Source organism: Tursiops truncatus, chromosome 9 (genome assembly GCF_011762595.2).
Source record: "Tursiops truncatus isolate mTurTru1 chromosome 9, mTurTru1.mat.Y, whole genome shotgun sequence".
Lineage (NCBI taxonomy): Eukaryota > Metazoa > Chordata > Mammalia > Artiodactyla > Delphinidae > Tursiops > Tursiops truncatus.
In genome coordinates this window covers 13881409-13904043 of record NC_047042.1, presented here as the reverse complement: position 1 = coordinate 13904043, position 22635 = coordinate 13881409, and the positions used below count along the sequence as shown (strand labels likewise).

Below are 22635 nucleotides of genomic sequence, written 5' to 3'. Positions count from 1 at the left end.
CTGCATTCTCATATTGGGATTAGGCTCTTTGGAGTGATGACCAGCTTCGATTAAAAAAAAAATCTTTATTGAGGCATAACTTACATACTGTACATTCATCCATTGTAAGTGTACATTTTGATAATTTCTAGTACCTTTGCAGAGTTGTAACTGTCACCACTCATCAGTCTGAGAACATTTCCATTACTCCAAAATGTTTCCTCATGTCAATTTGCATCCAGCATCTACTCCCACCCCTAACCTCAGACAACCACTGATCTGCTTTCTATTACTACAAATTTCCCTTTTCCAGATATTTTATCTTTTAGAATTTTAACTGCCACCGCATTTTACTTATCCATTCACGGTTGTTGGACGCTTGGATTGTTTCTAGCCTTTTGCTATTATGAAGAATGTTTCTGTGACCATTCACATACAAGTCTTTGGACATATATTTTCACTTTTCTTAGGTAGATTCCTAGGAGTGGAATTTCTGGGTTATATTGATATAGTTATGTTTCATGTTTTTAATATAAATTTATTTATTTTTGGCTGCACTGGGTCTTCATTGCTGCGAGCGGGCTTTCTCTAGTTGCGGCGAGCGTGGGCTACTCTTCATTGCAGTGCACGGGCTTCTCACTGCGGTGGCTTCTCTTGTTGCAGAGCACAGGCTCTAGGCACACGGGCTTCAGCAGTTGTGGTGCACAGGCTCAGTAGTTGGGGCTCGCGGGCTCTACAGCGCAGGCTCAGTAGTTGTGGTGTACGGGCTTGGTTGCTCTGTGGCATGTGGGATCTTCCCGGACCAGGGCTCGAACCCATGTCCCCTGCATTGGCAAGTGGATTCTTAACCACTGTGCCACCAGGGAAGTCCCAGTTATGTTTCGTTTTTAAGGAACCTGCCAAACAGTTTTCCAAAATGGCTGCCCCATTTTACTTTGTCACCAGCAGTGTGTGAAGGGTCCAGTTTCTCTAAATTCTTGCCAAAAATTGGTATTATAACCCTTTAGTAGATGCACACTAAACTTGGCTAATGACTAAAGAAGTTGAACATCTTTTCATATGTTTTTTTAGCTATCTACACATCTCCTTTGGTGAAAGTATCTTTTACCCATTTTTAAATTGAGTTGTCTGTCATATTATTCAAATGAAGTATTGATTATATATTCTTCATGCAAGTACTTTGTTAGAAATATAACTTGCAAATATTTCTTCCCAGTTTATGGCTTTTTAATTTTTATTTATTTATTTTTAAATTGTTATTGGAGTATAGTTGATTTACAATGTTGTGTTAGTTTCAGCTGTACAGCAAGGTGAATCAGTTATACATGTACATATATCCACTCTTTCTTTAGATTGTTTTTTCGTGTAAGCCATTACAGAGTATTGAGTAGAGTTCCCTGTGCTGTACAGTAGGTTCTTATTAGTTATCTACTTTATATATAGTAGTGTGTATATGTCAATCCCAATCTCTCAGTTTATCCCTCCCCCCCCCACCTTATCCCCTGGTAACCATAAGTTTGTTGTTACATCTATGACTCTACTTCTCTTTTGTGAATAAGTTCATTTGTGAATAAAAGTATCCTTTTATTGGATTCCACATATAAGTGATATCCTATGATATTTGTGTTTCTGTGTCTGTATGACACAGAAGTGTCATGATTGAGTCTGTATGACTCAGTATGATAATCTCTAGTTCCATCCATGTTGCTGCAAATGGCATTATTTTGTTCTTTTTTATGGCTGAGTAATATTCCATTGTATATATGTACCACAATTTCTTTATGCATTCCTCTGTTGATGGACGTTTAGGTTGCTTCCATGTCCTGGCTATTGTAAATAGTGCTGCAATGAACACTGGGGTGCGTGTGTCTTTTCTAATTATGGTTTTCTCTGAATATATGTCCAGGAGGGGGATTGCAGGATCATATGGTAGTTTTTCTTCCTCCTTTCTTTATTCACTGTTTCTCTGTCCCTTTTTCCCTACTTTTCTCTTTCTTTCTTAGATATATTTCACTATCTTTTTTAGATATTAAATGTGTATATATACACATTTGTTAACAGTAATACCCTTGTTTTCTCTCAGAAGATCATTGAGGTGAGGATGGATTACTTGAAATATAAAAGGTTCTTTTTATGAACCCATGAAATGGATATTCATTTCTGCATTCACATATACATTGGTATGTATGATCTGCAAGCATATATTACAGGAAATTGCCCATTTTTTCCCTGCCCCTTTCCATTTGTTTTACCATTCTTCTGAGGGTATTAGAAACTTTTCAGCAGGCTGAAATGATCTGTAAATGGTTTTGAAATACTCCATGTCTCTGGTCTAAAAGAAATCAGCACTGACAAGTAAAACAAAAAAAAAAATGAAATAAAAAAAGTACACCCTTAAACATTTTAAAAAGTTTGTATTTCTTCCTATTCCAATCAAATCTACTACAAGGCACTTTTGGATATCTTACATCCAGATGTATGGCTGGTCAAATAAAGCCACTTGCAAATAATAGTAATTATTATTATTCTATTAATTACACAATTCTTTCCCCATTTTAAGAAACTTTTATTTATTTTTTATATATCTATTTATTTATTGAAAGAAAGATTCTTTAAATTCTATAGTGTATTACAATTTTCAAAAGTTTCATACAGGTGATTTCATATAATCCCATAATAACCCTTTTTTGTCCCCTACCCTTACGTTGCTCCTCCCCCGTTCCCTTCCCCCACTGGTAACCACTAGTTTGTTCTCTATATCAGTGAGTCTGCTTCTCTTTTGCTTTATTCACTAGTTTGTTGTAATTTTTACATTCCACATATAAGTGATATCCTATAGTGTTTGTCTTTCTCTGTCTGTCTTACTTCAGTTAGTATAATGCCCTCCAAGTCCATCCACGTTGCTGCAGATGGCAAAATTTCATTCTTTTTTATGGCTCAGTAGTACTTCATTATATATGTATCACATCTTCTTTATCCATTTGTCTGTCAATGCATACTTTTAGGTTGCTTCCATAACTCGGCAATTGTAAATAATGCTCTTATGAACATTGGGGTACATGTATCGTTTCAAATTTGTGTTTCTGGTTTTTTTGGATATATACCCAAGAGTGGAATTGCTGGGTCATATGGTAGTTCTAATTTTAGTTTTCTGAGAAATCGTCATACTGTTCTCCATAGTGACTGCACCAATTTATATTCCTACCAGCAATGTATGAGGGTTTCCTTTTCTCCACATCCTTGCCAACATTGGTTATTTGTGTTCTTTTGATGATAGCCAGTCTGACAAGTGTAAGGTGGTATATCATTGTAGTTTTTTTTTTTTTTTTTTTCCGCTATGCGGGCCTCTCACTGCTGTGGCCCCTCCCGTTGCAGAGCACAGGTTCTGGACACGCAGGCTCAGTGGCCATGGCTCACGGGCCCAGCCGCTCCGCGGCACGTGGGATCCTCCCGGACTGGGGCACGAACCCGCGCCCCCCGCATTGGCAGGCGGACTCTCAACCACTGCGCCACCAGGGAAGCCCTCATCGTAGTTTTGATTCCCTGATGATTAGTGATGCTGAGCATCTTTGCACGTCCCTGTTGGCCATCTGCATGTCCTCTTTGGAAAAACATCTGTTCAGTTCTTCTGCCCATTTTTAAAATTTTTATATTTTTAACATCTTTATTGGAGTATAATTGCTTTACAATGGTGTGTTAGTTTTTGCTTTATAACAAAGTGAATCAGCTATACATATACATATATCCCCATAGCCCCTCCCTCTTATTTCTCCCTCCCACCCTCCCTATCCCACCCCTCTAGGTGGTCACAAAGCACCGAGCTGATCTCCCTGTGCTATGCGGCTGCTTCCCAATAGCTATCTATTTTACATTTGGTAGTGTATATAAGTCCATGCCACTCTCTCACTTCATCCCAGCTTACACTTCCCCCTCCCTGTGTCCCCAAGTCCATTCTTGACATTTGCATCTTTATTCCTGTCCTGCCCCAGGACCTTCAGAACCTTTTTTTTTTTTTTAGACTCCATGTATATGTGTTAGCATATGGTATTTGTTTTTCTCTTTCTGATTTACTTCACTCTGTATGACAGACTCTAGGTCCATCCACCTCACTACAAATAACTCAATTTTGTTTCTTTTTATGGCTGAGTAATATTCCATTGTATATATGTGCCACATCTTCTTTATCCATTCATCTGTCGATGGACACTTAGGTTGCTTCCATGTCCTGACAATTGTAAATAAAGCTGCAGTGAACATTGTGGTCCACGACTCTTTGGCGGTACGCGGGCCTCTTACTGTTGTGGCCCCTCCTGTTGCGGAGCACAGGCTCCGAACGCGCAGGCTCAGTGGCCATGGCTCACGGGACTAGCCACTCCACAGCATGTGGGGGGATCTTCCTGGACCGGGTCACGAACCCGTGTCCCCTGCATCGGCAGGTGGACTCTCAACCACTGCGCCACCAGGAAGCCCACGACTCTTTTTGAATTATGGTTTTCTTATGGTGTATGCCCTGTAGTGGGATTGCTGGGTCATATGGTAGTTCTGTTTTTTTTTTTAAGGAACCTCCATACTGTTCTCCATAGTGGTTGTATCAATTTACATTCCAACCAACAGTGCAAGAGGGTTCGCTTTTCTCCACACCCTCTCCAGCATTTATTGTTGGTAGATTTTTTGATGCTGACCATTCTGACTGGTGTGAGGTGATACCTCATTGTAGTTTTGATTTGCATTTCTCTAGTGATTAATTATGTTGAGCATTCTTTCATGTGTTTGTTGGCAATCTGTATATCTTTGGAGAAATGTCTATTTAGGTCTTCTGCCCATTTTTGGACTGGGTTTTTGTTTTTTTGATATTGAGCTGCATGAGCTGCTTGTATATTTTGGATATTAATCCTTTGTTAGTTGCTTCATTTGCAAATATTTTCTCCCATTCTGAGGGTTGTCTTTTCATCTTGTTTATGGTCTCCTTTGCTGTGCAAAAGCTTTGAAGTTTCATTAGGTCCCATTTGTTTATTTTTGTTTTTATTTCCATTGCTCTAGGAGGTGGGTCAAAAAGGATCTTGCTTTGATTTATATCATGGAGTATTCTGCCTATGTTTTCCTCTAAGAGTTTTATAGTGTCTGGCCTTACATTTAGGTCTTTAATCCATTTTGAGTTTTTTTCTGTGTATGGTGTTAGGGAGTGTTCTAATTTCATTCTTTTACCTGCAGCTGTCCAGTTTTCCTAGCACCACTTATTGAAGAGGCTGTCTTTTCTCCATTGTATATTCTTGCCTCTTTTGTCATAGATTAATTGAGTATTAGTGTGTGGGTTTATTTCTGGGCTCTCTATTCTGTTCCATTGATCTCTTTGTCTGTTTCTGTGCCAGTACCATACTGTTTTGCTATTTCCTGTTTTGATGACTATAGCTTTGTAGTATAGTCTGAAGTCAGGGAGCATGATTCCTCAAGCTCCATTCTTCTTTCTCAAGATTGTTTTGGCTATTTGGGGTCTTTTGTGCTTCCACACAAATTTCGAAATTATTTGTTCTAGTTCTGAGAAAAATGCCACTGGTATTTTGAAATGGATTGCAGATGAAAAGATATACTGTGTTTTTGGAGTGGAAGAATTAATATTGTTAAAATGACCACAATACACAATTATTTATAAAAAGTTATAAAATTCATCATCAACTCTGACTCTCACACCAGTCAGGGAAGATGTAAGTGTTCTTATGTTACAGATAAGACAAATAAGCCACAGGAAGTTTAAGGAAACTACTCAAACCTACGGCATGTTGACAGCATTGAATAAATGGAGTAAATGGATATTAAATAGATTGAGTTTATCTTGGATCTATGATAACTTCAAAATACTGTGTTTTATTTAGTTTTCTGGGATTGAGAGTAGAATGTAAATATGAATTGATACAGGTGATGGTCGTTCAAGCATGGAGATAGAGTTGGAGAAGACAAATATTGAGAGGAAAGGGGAGTAATGGCTCAGGAAGGGCTACCCCGTGGAAGGATGTTGAAACAGGGACACAAAAGTTGAGTAGGAGGTATCTATTTCTAATGTTTAGTCATTTTCAGATGCTTATTTACTGAGTAGAGTTTGAAGATAAGTTAGTCTAGCACCATGGAGACCTGGAATTACAAGGAACAGATTTAGATGATTCTAATATTTGCAAAGTCTTGGGGGAATAAGTTATCCTTTATCTTTTTTTTTTTTTTTTTTTTTTTTTTGCGGTACACGGGCCTCTCACTGTTGTGGCCTCTCCCGTTGTGGAGCACAGGCTCCGGACGCGCAGGCTCAGTGGCTATGGCTCTCGGGCCTAGCCGCTCCGCGGCATGTGGGATCTTCCCAGACCGGGGCACGAACCCGCGTCCCCTGCATCGGCAGGCGGACTCTCAACCACTGCGCCCCCAGGGAAGCCCCAAGTTCTCCTTTAAATGATTAGATATGTATAGGGGTTTACTTGCTTATCAGTTTTGTATTGCAAATATTCATCAGCATTTTTATGTAGTTCACATGGTGAAGGGAACATCTCCAAAAATTCAAATTGTGGGTGATTTATATTTGGGCAAGGAATTTTATTAATTTGAGTATTCACAGAAACTGACATTAGCCCAACTCCCAGAATCCTCATCTTTTAAAAAATTTATTTTTATGAAAACAATCTAGATTTTATGAAAATACAATGTTTAATTTCCCAAGAAGTTAAAACATAGTCTCAAAAACTTAGGAAAATAAAAATGTAAAAAATACATACCTTTTAGAAAGATGCTGTTACAGCAAATAAAGGTTCTTGAAATGATTCTGAATAGTACCTTTTTAGTAAGCTAACAAAACAACATGGAAGTAATGAAACAGCATAATTATTACCATAATGACATCTCAGAAAATATGCCACATCATCTTTAAGTGTTCACATAGTAACTCAATGATAACCTTCAAGAAGAATTTTAGAATATTATATTTAGAAATAATATAAATATTTTAATTAGGAAAGGAAAGGCATTGTTGAGATCTTTCAGTTAAGTTCTTAGATAAATGCACATATGCTTCTAAGAGATTCAAGAGAGAACAAAGAAAACATGCAAGGAAAAGGATTATTCAAAAGCTTCAAAAACTTGCATGCAATATTTGAAATGAGTGACCAGATCTCATTCATAAATGTAATATTTAAAACATGCTCAATTTCTGGAAACCACAATGAGATACTCTTTATACCTACTAGGATGGCTACAATAAAAAAAAAGTGGAAAATAACAAGTGCTAGAAAAGATGTGGAGAAGTTGGAACCCTCATACATTGCTGATGGGAATGTAAAAAATGTGCAGCTGCTGTGGAAAATAGTGGAAGCTCCTAAAAAATTTAAACATATAATCACCATATGATCCAGTAATTATACTCCTGAGTACATTTCCAAGAGAATTTAAAAACATATGTATATATATAAAAAAAACTTGCCCACAAATGTTTATAATAGCATCATTCATAATAGCTAAAAAAGTGGAAACAACCCAGATACTCATCAATCGATATATCTATATAATGGAATGCCATTCAGCCATAAGAAGGAATGAAGTATTGATACCTGTTACAACATGGATGAACCTTGAAAACAGTGTGCTAAGTGAAAAAAGCCAGATACAAATGTCATATATTGTATGACTCCATTCATATGAGATGTCCAGAGTAGGTAAATCTATAGAAATAGAAAGAGTGTTAGTGGATTCTTAGGGGTGGGGAATGAGGAGATAAGGAGGTAGAGCTAAAGGATTTTTTTGAGGGATTGAAATGTTCTAAAATTTACTGTGGTGATGGTTGTACAACTCTATAAATACAATAAATATCACTGAATTGTATACTTTGAGAATGGTGAATTTTTGGTATGTGAATTATAGCTCAAATTTTTTAAAAAGAGAAAAATAGTCCTCAATTTTCCACTAAAATATATGAAGGAATTGAATAACATGAAAATTTACAAAATCCCCAAGAAAAACTAATATCCACCTATTTATTTTCCAAATCTGAGAGGAATTTTTACTAACTTCAAGATGGAAGCAATTTGAATGAAAAATGCAGTTTGTGGTCCAGCAATGCTTTATAAGCCAGAAACAAAGTAGAAATTTGTCCCTTTGTATCTGTACAAAATAGAGTGGTGGTTCTCAAACTTTTGAACTCATGACTTCATTACAGTGTTAAAAATTATTGAGGACTGCAAAGAGCTTTTATTTATATGCATAATATCTATTGATAATTATCAAATTAGAAATACAAATTGGGGAAAATTTGAATTATTACATACTATGGCATTTTAAAATAACAATAAACTCATATTTTTTGTTAAAAAACTATATTTTCTAAAATAAAATAATTTAGGAGTGATATTGTTTTACATTTTGACAAATTTCTTTAATAAAAATTTCATAGAAGACGGAGTCTAATGTCTACTTCGGCATTTATTCTATTGTGATATATGTTCCTTTGGTTGAAGTATATGAAGAAATCGACTGTCCAGATTTGTGATATGCAGATATGTGATAGGAGGGAGTATTTTAGTTGCCTTTTAGGATAGTTGTGGTTATTCTTTGACATTATACCACTCTGACAAGTGGTAGTTTTATAACATTTCATTGCAATGTAGAAGCAAAGAGCATATTAACATTTTTTTTTGTACTCACACTAAAATCCGTTGATCGGCCTAATCAAAATAGGATCAAATATATTGATTATGTCAATAAACATAAATGTTTTAAATTTCTCCATAAAATACAAACTGCAAGTTTGCATTAAAAAAATCGACGTCTTAGTAACAAGAGACATAACGTAAAACAAAATATTGTAAAAGTGTTAAAATCAAAGAAGCAATTGTTTATCTTTAAACAAACAAAAACCCAAAGCAGAATTCAAGGTAAGAAAGGCTAAGTGAGAAAAAGGTCATTTATAATGATGGAAAATACAACTGACAACTAATTGAGACATTACACATCAAATACCAAATTTAAAATACATAAAGCAGAAACTCTTAGAAATTCAATGCAAAATTGATCAAAGTATAGAATTCTGAGAAATATCAATACAAGTCAATCAACTTTAGCTAGACCAAGGATTCACAAAGTAAATAATGACATAAATTTCTATTTTAATTGTGTTTGATTTATGTATCAGATTCTCATACAAACATAGAACGTATTTTGTTTTTATGTATCCATAGAACATTTTGAAAAGCTGATCATAAACTTGACCACACACACAAAATTCTCTCAAAAAGAACTCAAAAATCACATTCTTTCATAATATATTAAAATTAAATATTAATAATAAAGACCTAATTTTTTAAACCTTCACTATATTTAAAACATCTCCAAAATAATTGCTGGGTCAAAAAACAAAACAAAATCACAAGATGAACTACTTATTAATTAATGAAAATATAAAGGATAAATATGAGGATTCACAGGATATATCAAACTTATAATCTTCAATTCTCTCATTATTTTTTAAAAGAATGCATGAATTAACTAAGTGTGAAAATTAAGTAACATAGACACATTGGGCAGAAAGATATACTAAAGATAAAAGAAGAAATCAAATAATTTTTTAAAAAGTTGACAAATATAAGAACTAGTTTTCTGAAGAAAAAAGCTAATAAAAAGATTTGATAAATCTAAAGAACAACATAAAATAGGAAAAACACAGCAACATGAATGAAAAGAAACTTAACAATGGCTGTGAAGGATATTCCTCAAAAAACTAAAACTAGAACTACCATATGATTCAGAAATTCCACTCCTGGGTTTATATTAGAAAGCAAAAACAAAAGCACTAATTCAAAAAGACCATGTACCCCAATGTTCATAGCAGCAATTATTTACAGTTGCCAAGATGTGGAAGCAAACTAAATGTCCATCAACAGATGAATGGATAAAGAAGATGTGAGATATATATATATATATATATATATATATATTTATATACCATAGTGCACTACACAGCCATTAAAAAGAATGAAATTTTGCCATTTAACAACATGGATGGACTTGGAAGGTATTATGCTTAGTGAAATAAGACAGAGAGAGAAAAACGAATACTGTGTGTTATTACTTATATGTAGAATTTTAAAAATAAACTACTGAATATAACAAAAAAATAAGCAGACTCTCAGAGAAAACAAATTAGTGGTTGCCAGTGTGGAGAGGGAAGGGGGAGGGGAGGGGGCAAGACAGGGGTAGGGGACTAATAAATAAATAAATAAGGGTATATTGTACAGCACAGGGAATATAGCCAATATTTTATAATAGCTATAAATGGAGTATACTCTTTAAAAATTGTGAATCATTATGTTGTACACCTGAAATTTATATAATACTGTAAATCAACAATATCTCAACACCAAAAAAGAAATTTGCTGAAGAAAAAACTGATAAAAGCATATTATGTACAATTCTATTCAAATATACTTCAAAATCTTGATAAGTATGAATTACCCAAATATCCGGGACATAAGCCACAATTCCAAGAACGGGCCTCAAAGAAATGGGAACAAACAGACCCTGGAACTAAAGACTGTACTTAACCGAGATGCCGCTGGTCGGACCAGCGATGACCGATTTAAAGAAAACTGTCAGAGCTGACTGCTGTTTCTGCATATAGCCCCCTCTCTCCATCCATAAAAGCTATTGCCCACTGATTGTCAGTGGGAGGAGTCGGTCTTTGGACAAGAGTCTGCCTTCTTGTGCCCCCAGTTGCTGGCCTTGGAAATAAAGCAAACTTTCCACCAGTCTTCCCTCTTTATTAGCTTTTGAGCAGCGAGCAGCCCGACCTCCACTTTCAGTAACTGTTTTGGCGCCCAACGTGGGGCTGCGTTCTCGCGAGATCTGACTGCGTGGGGTTTTCTGGAGTGGAGCTACCGGCTGTGGTAACACGCCAAGATGGCTGCGATGAGTCAGCTGTTTGTGGCTAGGGAGCCCCGAGAGGAGGATTTTGGGGGATGTTCCTCGCAGCTGCCAAAACCATTTGTTTTGGGAATCGTCCCTGTTTCTTCCCTGCTCGGCACTGGCTGCCAACGCACACTTTTCCTTGGTGGAACGGAAACATGCATCTGGACGAGCTGACAAGCTCCAAGACGGGGTAAGTTCACCGGTGTGCACTGGGCAGACTTCTGTTTTGAGTGCGAAGTGCTATTTGGGAATTTTTATTGGTTCTGACATGTGTCTGACATCGAGGACCGTTTGTGTTGGGGAAATGTTTGTTTGGGACTCCATATCGATTTTTCTCTGGAAGGATTTGTGACAGTTCTGTCTTCTGGTGTGTGAGTGTACATTCCATTTGCGTGATTGGTATCTTTGTTTTTTGTAAAATGGGAAATTCAGGTTCAATTCATTGGAAATTTTTTTTTTTTTTTGCGGTACGCGGGCCTCTCACTGTTGCGGCCTCTCCCGTTGCGGAGCACCGGCTCCAGACGCGCAAGCTCAGCGGCCATGGCTCACGGGCCCAGCCGCTCCGCGGCACGTGGGATTCTCCCGGATCGGGGCACGAACCCGCGTCCCCTGCATCGGCAGGCGGACTCTCAACCACTGCGCCACCAGGGAAGCCCGGAAAAAATGTTTTTTAAATTTTTATTTTATATTGGAGTATAGTTGATTAACAATGTTGTGTTAGTTTCAGGTGTACAACAAAGTGATTCAGTTACATACACGTACACGTATCTATTTTTTTTCAAGTTCTTTTTCCATTTTAGTTATTACAGAGTATTGAGCAGAGTTCCCTGTGCTATGCAGTAGGTCCGTTTTGGTTATCTATTTTAAATATAGTAGTGTGTATATGTCAATCCCAACCTCCCTATCTATCCCTCCTGCCCACCCTTACCCCTGGTAACCAGAAGTTTGTTCTCTAAGTCTGTGAGTCTGTTTCCATTTTGTAAATAATTCATTTGTATTATTGTGTTTTAGATTCCACATATAAGCGATATCATATATTTGTCTTTCTCTGTCTGACCTACTTCACTTAGTATAATAATCTCCAGGTCCATCCATGTTGCTGCAAATGGCATTATTTCATTCTTTTTTATGGCTGAGTAGTCTTCCATTGTGTTACAACAATATATATGAACCACATCTTCTTTATCCATTCATCAGTTGATGGACATTTAAGTTGCTTCCATGGCTTGGCTATTGTAAATAGTGCAGCTGTGAACATTGGGGTCCATGTATCTTTTTGAATTAGAGTTTTCATCTTCTCTGGATATATGCCCAGGAGTAGGATTGCTGGATCATATGGTAACTCTATTTTTAGATTTTAAAGGAAACTCCATACTAAAAAACAGCCATTTCTGATAAAAAACATCCTTAATGATTTGTGAGTTTCTTACATGATAAAGCTGATCTTTAAACCAACACCAAAATCCTACAAAAACACCAGAAGCATCAAGGCCTCATACCACTATTGTTATGCACTATTTTTCTTATAGTGTTATAAGATATGAAACAGCCATAAATATTACAAAAGAGGAGACATCTATTTTTATTTGTTAAAAATATGAATATATATGTACACTCCTAATAGAATTAACTGAAAACTCAATGGTTTTTCTAAATAAGAGCAATAACCATATATTACTTGATCTTAGAAAGGGAAATTGATTTTATTTACAGTAGGAACAAACCAAAAAATATTTGGAAATTTTAAAGCAAAAATGTCTGCAATAGATATAAAAATAACCACACATCACTGATAACAGTACAAGAAAATTTAAATAAATGAAGAAAAGGACCAAGTTTCCTGATGGTGACACAGAATGTTATAAAGATGACATTTATCTGTTTAATTTTAAAATTAGACAAAATGATTCTAAATTTCACTTGGAAAAAACAGCAGAGAATATGTAAGAAATTTTTTAAAAAGAGTAATGGAATATAAAAAGGATGTTTGCTCTATCATATATATTACATAATATAAAATACATATATAATTATATAAATATATGTTAATATAATTTATACCTATAAATTATATTTATAATAGTCAACATATATATTATATATAACATTTATACACTTAACACATATATATTGCATTATGTATGGTCACACATATATATGCTACAAAAACAGACCTTAGTTTCCATTAGAAATTAGTTTATGATTAAAAAAAAGCATAATATGTCAATGGGTTATTTAACTACTTGTGCTCTAAAAATTGACTATTTGGGAAACTGTAAGATTTTCAGTTAATGCCATACACCCACATATATTCCAGATAGATTCTAGAATTACATTAGAAATAAAATCATAGAAAAAAACTGGAGACTATTTATGCCTTTTCATGGATGATTTCTCAATAAAAGCAATAGAACAAGACGTAAAGGAGAGGGTTGATAAATATGACTGGATAAGAATTTTTTAAATACATTTTTAACCAACATTAATAAAAATCAAAGGGATAACAAATTCTAAAAAAAAGAAATTCTAACTCTTACAATTTGTAATCAGGAAGACTCTGCCAAATTACGTTACTTAACTTCATTCCTTTCAATTTCATAATCCATGAAATGGGCATAATAACACTCCTGGTTGTTTAGAGGACTAGAAAGAAGGTCTGGTCTATTTCTAGCATAGCCAGCACTCAACACAATAAGTGTCAGCCATTGTTTTTAATAATTATTACTATTTCTATATATCTATACAAAGTTCAGTTAGAAAAATACTTAGATCCCCAGCAGAAAGACAGGCAAAGGATGTGAGTAATTTATGAAAGAAGAAACTTAATTAGCTAATAAAGTTGAAAATTTTAGCTTTGCTAATGAGATGCAAATTAAAACATTAATAAAATGCCAGTTTCTGTCTAATAAATCAGCAAAAAATTTAAATATAATATGAAAGAGAAGCTCTCTCAGACACTGAGAGCATAAATTTTCCACCAACTGACCTAGAAGGCAATTTGGCAATGGTCCATCCTCTTTTATTTGTAATTTCACTCCTGAGAATATGTTTAAAACTGTCAAAATTTTATTTTTGTGTGAATAATTGGACACATCTTAAATCAAAGGACAGCAGAGTTTTGTGATAACCCAGCTTTATCAATGAAACTAATTTTTACCAGGTACTCCTAATACGTGTAATTTATTTACTCGTTTTTTGGTTTTATACTGCTAAAAATCATACACAAAATAGAATTGAAAAAATTGAAATAAAAACAGAAATTCTAATACTTTCTTCCTGTACCTGAATGCACTGCCTTGCACTTCTCCTTGTGTGCATGTAGCCCATTTCAAAGACCACTGCCCAGAATGTTCTACAATTAGAAAAGAGTTCAGTAAGCCATGGCATCAGAGTAAATATTATTCAGCAGTTTGAAATCACAGTTTTAGATACTAATTCATTTGGAGAATATGGTTACAATATAATATAATAATGTCTGTGATGGCAAATATAGTGCTCAGCTGTCGTACCACGTGGTAGCTGGTAGTGCTTTTTAGGTCTCTAACAAATATTTATTAAGTGAAAAGTGAATTATAAAAGAAGGATACTGGGGGGGAAGGGATAAATTAGGAGGTTGGGACTAGCATATACACACTGCTACATATAAAATAGATAACCAACAAGGACCTACTGTATAAGCACAGGGAACTATACTCAATTATTTTGTAATAACATATAAGGGAAAAGAATCTGAAAAAGAATACGTGTGTGTGTGTGTGTGTGTGTGTGTGTGTGTGTATAAAACTGAATTACTGTGCTGTACACCTGAAACTAACATGACATTGTATATATACTACACTTCAATTTAAAAAAATGCTTTGCTGAAAAAAATACTTTCTTGCTAAAAAATGATAACCATCAAAAAGAAAAGTGGAATACTAACTTGTATATGCAATGTGGATCTGTAAACATTAACAAAGGTAACAAAGATTGTATATAGACATACTACATGTATATATGTGTGTGTACACATATATACATGTATACACACATAGATATATAACTTTCAAAGATTTCTACAATGAGTTCCGTACTTCTAAAGTTCAAGATAGATATGGATAAAAAAATAGAGCTTAAAATATAGTATGACTGTCAAAATGAATGATGATGTTGAAAGAATGAAAGATAAAATCTGAAATATATAGAATATGAAATAAATATTTAGTTCAAGACCCCAAATTTTGTGACTCAGAGGACAGAATAAGAGGAAGTTATAAAGCAGTCTCTTACTTAAAAGTTATTATGAATCTGTGCATTGCTATGGCATGCTTTCTTCTGAAATGTTGAGAAAACTTGGTAACACTTTCCTTCTTATTCTTCAGTATATACCCTTAAGGTAAGGGTTCTCGTACTTTAGTGCTCATAAGAATTTTCTGAGGAACTTGTTACAAGTATGGATTTCTGAGCCCCTCCCTCTGAGATTGTGATTTGACAGGTTTGAGGAAGGAGCCCCTCCACCGCGTTTCCCCCACGTGGTTCTAATCCACAGGACTTGAGCATCGCAGTTAGAGGTTGTAGAGCGGGACCAAGCATTTGCCCTGAATCGTGCAGAACCTCGGGGACCTGACGCACTGCAGGTCAGAATGGATGATAATAGAGAGGTGGGGTAGGATTGAAGTGGAGACTTAGAAAGCACAAGCTTCTTGCCAGGGCCACCCTGGAAGCAAAGACTGCATTAAGAAAAAGGCTCTTAATGCCATTAACAGTTGAAAAGGGGGCTTTTTATCATGTGAAAGTAAGTCAAAAAGCCCAGAATGCAAGTGACCAAAAAGCAAGTGACCAAAGCAAGTGACCCAGAATGCAAGTGACCAAGTGTGTTAGAAGAGATGTGCTTTTACAGGTAGAGCAGAGGCTCCTTCCAAATTGATGCCCAGGTCGGTGCGGGGGGCAGGGGTTTGGGGGGGTTGGGGGAGGTGGAGGGGTGAGATTAATGCCCGGAGAGTCCTGTAGGTAATGTTTTTTGTACAGTCCTTAAGCCCCACTGGGATGTAACACATTTTATTTTAGCTGAAAGAAACATTCAAAGAATTTAAAGTGACTTTTCTAAAACTGCCTTGGGAGCTAGTCAGGTGTCAACAAGAATGGATTTCAGTGATGTTAGGGACCTTCCTCTTTTGGCGCGTGTGACCAGGCGGACTTTGGTAATAATTTAATTCATCCTGAAGAGCAAGAAGGAAGCAGTCAGGGCAGCTTCTGCAGAGACAGGTAGAGCTGAGAGATGATTCATTTAATTAATTTCTCAAAAGAGATTAAGTTGATTTAAAGGCTGTTGGGATAAGATAGCAAGCAAAACAATGTGGCTGCAGTTTGGGTTTTCATAAGATTCAAGCTACTGAAGTGTTTTCTGGTTCTGTAAAAATAACATCTTTTATGTGGTAGATATTTTGTAATCTTTTGTTTGTAATTTAAAATTTATCCAGAAAAAGGGACAGGAGGAAACCTTTAGAGGTGATGGAATGTGTTATTGTGGTGGTGGTTTCACATGTGTCTGTGTACATCCAAACTCACCAAATTGTATACATTAAGTATGTGCTAGTTTTTAATATCATTAAAACTAACTATACTATTGGTTTTGAGTATCAATTATATCTCAGCAAAGCTGTTAACAAATGTTTTGATCTCACGTCCGAACTACAATGTATTTCCCTCTGTGCTTCACTTTCCTCCCACAAAAGCAGCCTTTCGAAAGACAAGTCAGATCCTGTCTCATCTTGCTCAGAACCCTCTGTGGTTTCCTCTCCCAAGTCCCCACAATGGCCCAGAACCCCCCCTCCCTTGATCTTGCTGTTGGCCATTTCTCTGGCACCCAATTCTCTGGCCTCACCAACCACTGACCACTCATTCCCTCTCAGCCATCTCAGCCTCCTGGTCCCCTGAGGGCACTGAACAGGCTCCCAGGCCAGAGTTTTTTTCTCAGTGTCCCCTTGTGATGCTCACATGCCCCTCACCTTGCTCACGGTGGCCTCTGCTCAAGGGTCCCTTATCTGTGCGACCCCTCTGATCATCTTATATGTGACACACCCACACTCTCCCCACACTTCACTCTGCTTTATTTCTGTTCATAGCCCTCAGCACCACCCAACATCATGATGGTTCCTTATTTATTGATTTGGCTATTGTCAGTCTCCCCAAGGTATTTCAGTTACAGGACTGCCTGCATTGACCTGTCTTACTCAATGATGTGTTCCCATCACCTTGAAGAGTGGGTAGCATGGCACCCAATACTCACTCAATACATATTTGTTGAATAAATAAATAGCATTAAAAACCCTCCCAATATCAAAGTTAAATGAAGAGGAAAGAATCTCCAATAATCCGGTGCAACAACAAATCAAACTATTTTCCACTGGATTTAGAAAACTCGATTTTTAAAAATCTATCATCATCGACTATCTATTTTTATATCAAAAACTCGGGAATGTGTTTCCTAGTTGATTTCAGTGCTAATTTGAATTTACTTTTCTGCTTGTTTTTAATCAAAAAATGATTTCCTCCTGATTTTTTAAACTAAGTACTCTGCAGGTTTGATTAGAGTTTTGCTTGACATGCTAAGGAAATGAGTGCCCACGGGTGGCCCCCTCAAGATCCAGAAGCCAAGGGCGAACCTTGCAGGCAGGGTATAAATCCCACAGAGATTCCCAGCAGGACCCATCTGTTAGTGGGCATGGAGGAAAGAAGAGACACGAACCCTTGTAGCTGAAGTAGTGAGAAAGGAGAATTCAGTGACAGTCCATTTCTCATTTATTTTGTACAGGAAACAGAAAACTTTCCAGGCACAATGCATGTGCATGGGGAGAAAGCGTGCAGACGCTCAGTGGAGTAGAATGAAAGAGGATTGTGTAATGAGGCTGCATTCCACCATGGATGTTTGAGCCTTCTTGGGGCCACTGGTACCTTAATGTCATTGGGATGGACCCAGTTACATAGATTCAGGATAAGTCAGCTGGCCTTTAGTTAAAATTGTGTATTTTTAATCTATGAAACATTTGTCTAAGCAAATTAATAGCAGAAGGGTGGGATGGGGTTGGAGGCTTCTAAACCCACTGAAAAGAGCCAGTTGTTTGTAAAGACTTCTGCACATCTGTTTTCTGATGTTTTTTATGCGTGTGCCTTACTGATTTGTTAAAACAGGTCTGTTTTCCTCTTGACAACACATTACCCATTCTCATTACTGTAGGTGCTTGAGGATATTAAGGAAGCAATTCTTTAAAAATACTCCGTGACCAACAGTAGTAACTCAGGTGCTTCATCTGCTCCACTTGGTAGTGCAGCCCTTAAGTGCCAGTGATCCTGCGGATAGCTGTGTTGATACCTTATTTTAGTGTGAGTCAAAAGATAGCCTGTCATCAGTTGCAGATGAGGGTTAGAAAAGCCCAGTTAAAACGCCCTGAGTGGAGCAACATGTTTATTCATTAGCATCTGTAATGATATTAAAACAGTGTGTCAAAGAAAGGGTGTTATGTGTGTGTGTGTGTGCGCGCGCGCATGCATGGTCCAAGTGGTTAGTATACATTGGCATTTTACAGAAAGGGAAGATAAAGGATGCCAGGAAAATGTTATATCTGTGACAGAAAGTATACAAGGCTCATAGAAGATGCCGAATACCATCCCTTTACTGATGTCTATAGATGGTGAAATTTTTGATGGTAGCAAGCGTTTCTGGATCCTTACATCCCCCATCGTCCCTTGAATAACACCTCGTACACGATGAACTGTCAGTAAATACCTGTTGAATTGCATCAGCTTTGTCCTAAATAGAACCGGATTCGGAGCCATCCCCAATCATGCAAATGAAAGAGAACATAAATAAATATTAATAAAAGCTGGCCTTGCTTTAAAATTGCCCTTGTTTCAAAGGCTAGAGATTTAAAGAAATACTCAGTTAAGTCTCTTTTTATGGTTGGGGTTAGAAACAAAATATTTTGAATAGAGGTTAATACGAGAGCTGAGGAGGGTCGGGAGAGTCCATTAAAAAAAAAAAAAAAAAAGGAAAAACCTCCCAGTTCCTGTATTTGTGAGAGCCCAAATCCCTAGGAATGAGAAGATTTAGCTAATCTTTCCAATCACATTCTCCCTCCCTCCCACCCCCGTCTTCTTGGAATTATGTTATCTCTGCTGTCTTAAAAGCTCAGAAGCCTTTTGAATTGGAGCAGCATTCAAAGGACAGTCAAGGGTCACCCTTGGAATATTAAAGGAGAGTGGATTACAGGAGAGGGAGGAAAAAGGAGCAGCTGGGGCGAGGTGCAGCCCTGTGCAGACCCAAGGCAGAAAAGGAGAGGAAAACTCCTCAGGAGCTGGTGTTGGCCGAGAGAAACCTGCCCAGATTGCTAGGAAGGACAAGAAATAGCAAGGTAGCAACCCGTATTATTAGTCCAGCCCATGTTATTGTGTTTTGAGAGGAGAGGAAAGGAAAACACCTATTAGTGAAATCAATTAGACAATGGCCTTTTGAGCAGGGATAGAATGGCTTTTTTAGAGAACGTGGCTACGTGCTTGGAAGATTAAAAGCCAGATACTGTTATAATTCAGGGATACAACTCTACAGAACTTATAGCCCCCTGACCATTCTTAAAATAATAAGACCTTAGGATTTATAAAGCAAATTCCTTCTCAAAAGACATCAGAGTAACTTAGTTTTTAAAAATCTAACGAATTTTTGGTCTTCCATCATTTATAGATGTCAAGTCTTGTTTTGGTTTTTCAAATAAAATCAGTGAATATTTAGGGAGGGCTTATGATGTGCCAAACACCATCTTAATATTTGGAGTAGGCGGATGCAGTGACAGGCCCTTACTCCTCAGCAATGGTTACTGGGGAGGCGGGGGAGATGAAGAGGTGGATCAGGAATCCCTTTGAAAATCAGATGGCAAAATGCGCACAATGTTCACACTCTGTTAGGCGAGTGGCAGACCTAGAGCAGTATATACAGCGCTTATTACTGCTAGGCACTTGGCCTGTTCTAACCATTCTCTGTCAACTATTTAATCTGCAAAGCTATGCCACGAGGCATATACCATTATTACTCCCATTTCCTCTCAGGGAAATTGAGACTCAGGCCACAGTAAGGCCCTTGCCCCAGGCCCTTCAGTGAGTAGAAAGTGACACCACTGGTGAGGCTGGCCCCAGTTGGCCCACTGTGGACCAAAGGGAGGGCATCTCTCTGCAAATTAGACCAGACAGTCCCCGACACTTTACTGCTACCTGCCGGAAAATGTCTTAGTACAGTCATTATAAAAACGTGAACGGCGCTTTCTCTGGCTGTGCGTTGCCTAGCCATACTCAGCCGGAGAAAAGCTGGACCTGCCGAGTATGGAGGTTGTGGCATGCTCAGTGAGATGTGGACCCAACCTAGAAGGTACTGCTAAACCTTCAGGTTTCAAACTGGATGTTTAGGAATGTTAGTCTGTCAGCAGGGGGCAGAATGGATTTTTCTATTTATTTATGGAACTTTGAAACTATAAGGAACTACAAGGATCCTTTCTGAATAAAAGGTTTTTCTCCTCAACTGTCTGTCTTTTGCTATTCAGAGTGGAAGAATTGAATTAGATGTGTCCACATATTTAATGGATTATTCATTTAATTCATTTCTCGGAATATTTGCTTCCAAGAAAAATGATAGAATTAGAACATTTGTAATAAAATATTTCTAATGTGCTGTGTGTGTTTGATGATACTGCTCCTGAATGACCATGGGGTGCCTGGGAACGAGAGTGAATTGTGTAGGAGCAGCGTCAGAGGGAGAATCTTCTTGGTTGAACAGGAGGCATGGACAGAGCTGAGGCTGAGGCCCATGGTGGGCCGGCCATGGCCTCATCTGCAGCCACCTGAGTCCAGCACTGATGCCTTTGCTTGGTTGAGCTTATCCCCTGGACCAGACATAGCTTTGCTCTCATTCAACCTCCGTCCTAAGCAGAGAAAAAGGACTTTCCTTTTCCCCTTCAGTGTTGCTATTAAATTCTTCCATTTTGTCTTATGGTAAAACAAAGTAACACAATCATGCAAAACCAAACTCACATTTCTGGAAGCAGAATATGGGTCAGTGTGTATGTGTGTGCGATGCCAGACAGGTAAGATAGCCAAGTGAGGCCTTAGTTTCATATTGTATAGTTTCAGACGTGATTAAACGTATGATTAAAATATTAAAAATGCCAACCAAGGACAATCCTTGCCTTAACCAACCTTCCTTCCTTCCTTCCTCCTTCTTCACAATCAATCAATCAAAACACATTTCTTGAGAGCCTTTTTTTGTATCACACACAATATTGGCGCCCAGTATTGGGGATTCTGAGACATGTCTGTCTGCAAAGGGCTCAAACATCTCAGCTGTAGAGTCTACTGCTTAAGTCTTTTGGAAAAGTAAGTGATTAACCAACCAAAAAACTGTCCTGATTTTACTGCATCTGTGATGCATGGCAAATATGTAACATGGGCGGACCTGTGAAACGCTTTCTTTAAGTACACTGAAGTCTCCATACAGAATTATCTATCTATCTATTTAATGTCTATATATGTACCTCTCTCTCTCTCTCCCTCTCTCTCTCTCTCTCTCTCTCTCTCTCTCTCTCTCTCTCTCAAGTACCTCTTAGAATTTTTAAGATGCTAGAAAGTACGTTTTTTAGGATAATGTAGGTTGTTTTTTCTTTGTAACTCCTTAGTAACTGTACATTCAAATCTCTAAATACAAGTCCATTTTAATCTGTGTTGTTTTCTGATTAAATTCTGATACCTATTTGAAGCCGTCAGATGATAAAGAATGTATGAATATAGGGTATATGTATGCAATGTCGATACTGCTGTATAACCCCATTACCAAAAGACCAGATCTAGATGAGCCTGGATTGAACTCCTATTGATGCTTTTTCACAAAGGCAGCAGGAAATTGAATTGATGGTGCTATTAGGTTGTCAATATCAGTGTCTCCCTTTCTTCCCAGATAAGTATATGTGAAGCATCACGCATACAGTCATTTTAACTTCTTGGGGGCAAAGGAGCTATAGAGGTACAAGGTGATGAGCTAGATGATGTGTGTCTATCTGTACACTAGATTCTTTGTAGAAGTCCAGAACTCGCTGACTACTGTTTGATTGATTATGTTGTTATTTCATCTTATGTTTTGCTTATTTATTTGCTTGTTTGCGTTTAAATACAGCTGTGTCTGATGCTCTAATCTTTAATTGGAGTTGTCTGTAGACCATTAGCAGAGTTAAGAGGATGTGGCACTCATGGTGGGACTTGGAGAAAGATAGAAACTCTTTCTATAGCAAGTGACGGGAGAAGGAGATTGTATGCTTAACTGAAGTTCAACAAACCTCAACAAAAAGACAAGAGACTCTTAAACTGTGCCCATGTGTACAAAATGAAATACCATCCTCTGACACCAAAGCAAATCAGATATTTTGCAATCTTTTTCTTAATTAATTAAATTAATTTATTTACTTTTGGCTGTGTTGGGTCTTTGCTGCTGCGCATGGGCCTTCTCTAGTTGCAGTGAGTGGGGGCCACTCCTCGTTGTGGTGCGCGGACTTCTCATTGCAGTGGCCTCCCTTGTTGCAAAGCAGGGGCTCCAGGCGTGCAGGCTTTAGCAGTTGTGGCTCGTGGGCTCTAGAACGCAGACTCAGTAGTTGTGGCGCACGGGCTTAGGTGCTCCGCGGCATGTGGGATCTTCCCGGACCCGGGCTCGAACCCATG

General features: G+C 37.4%; 1 protein-coding gene across 1 annotated transcript in view; it reads left to right on the top strand.

The window, feature by feature from the left end:
- Nucleotides 1-10892: 10892 nt before the first annotated feature.
- Nucleotides 10893-22635, top strand: part of POU6F2 (POU class 6 homeobox 2) — a 382181-nt gene continuing 370438 nt past the window's right edge. Inside the window, exon 1 of the mRNA XM_073809538.1 lies at nucleotides 10893-11098. The gene's annotated coding sequence lies outside the window, so the exon portion shown is untranslated. The remainder of the gene's footprint in view (nucleotides 11099-22635) is intronic.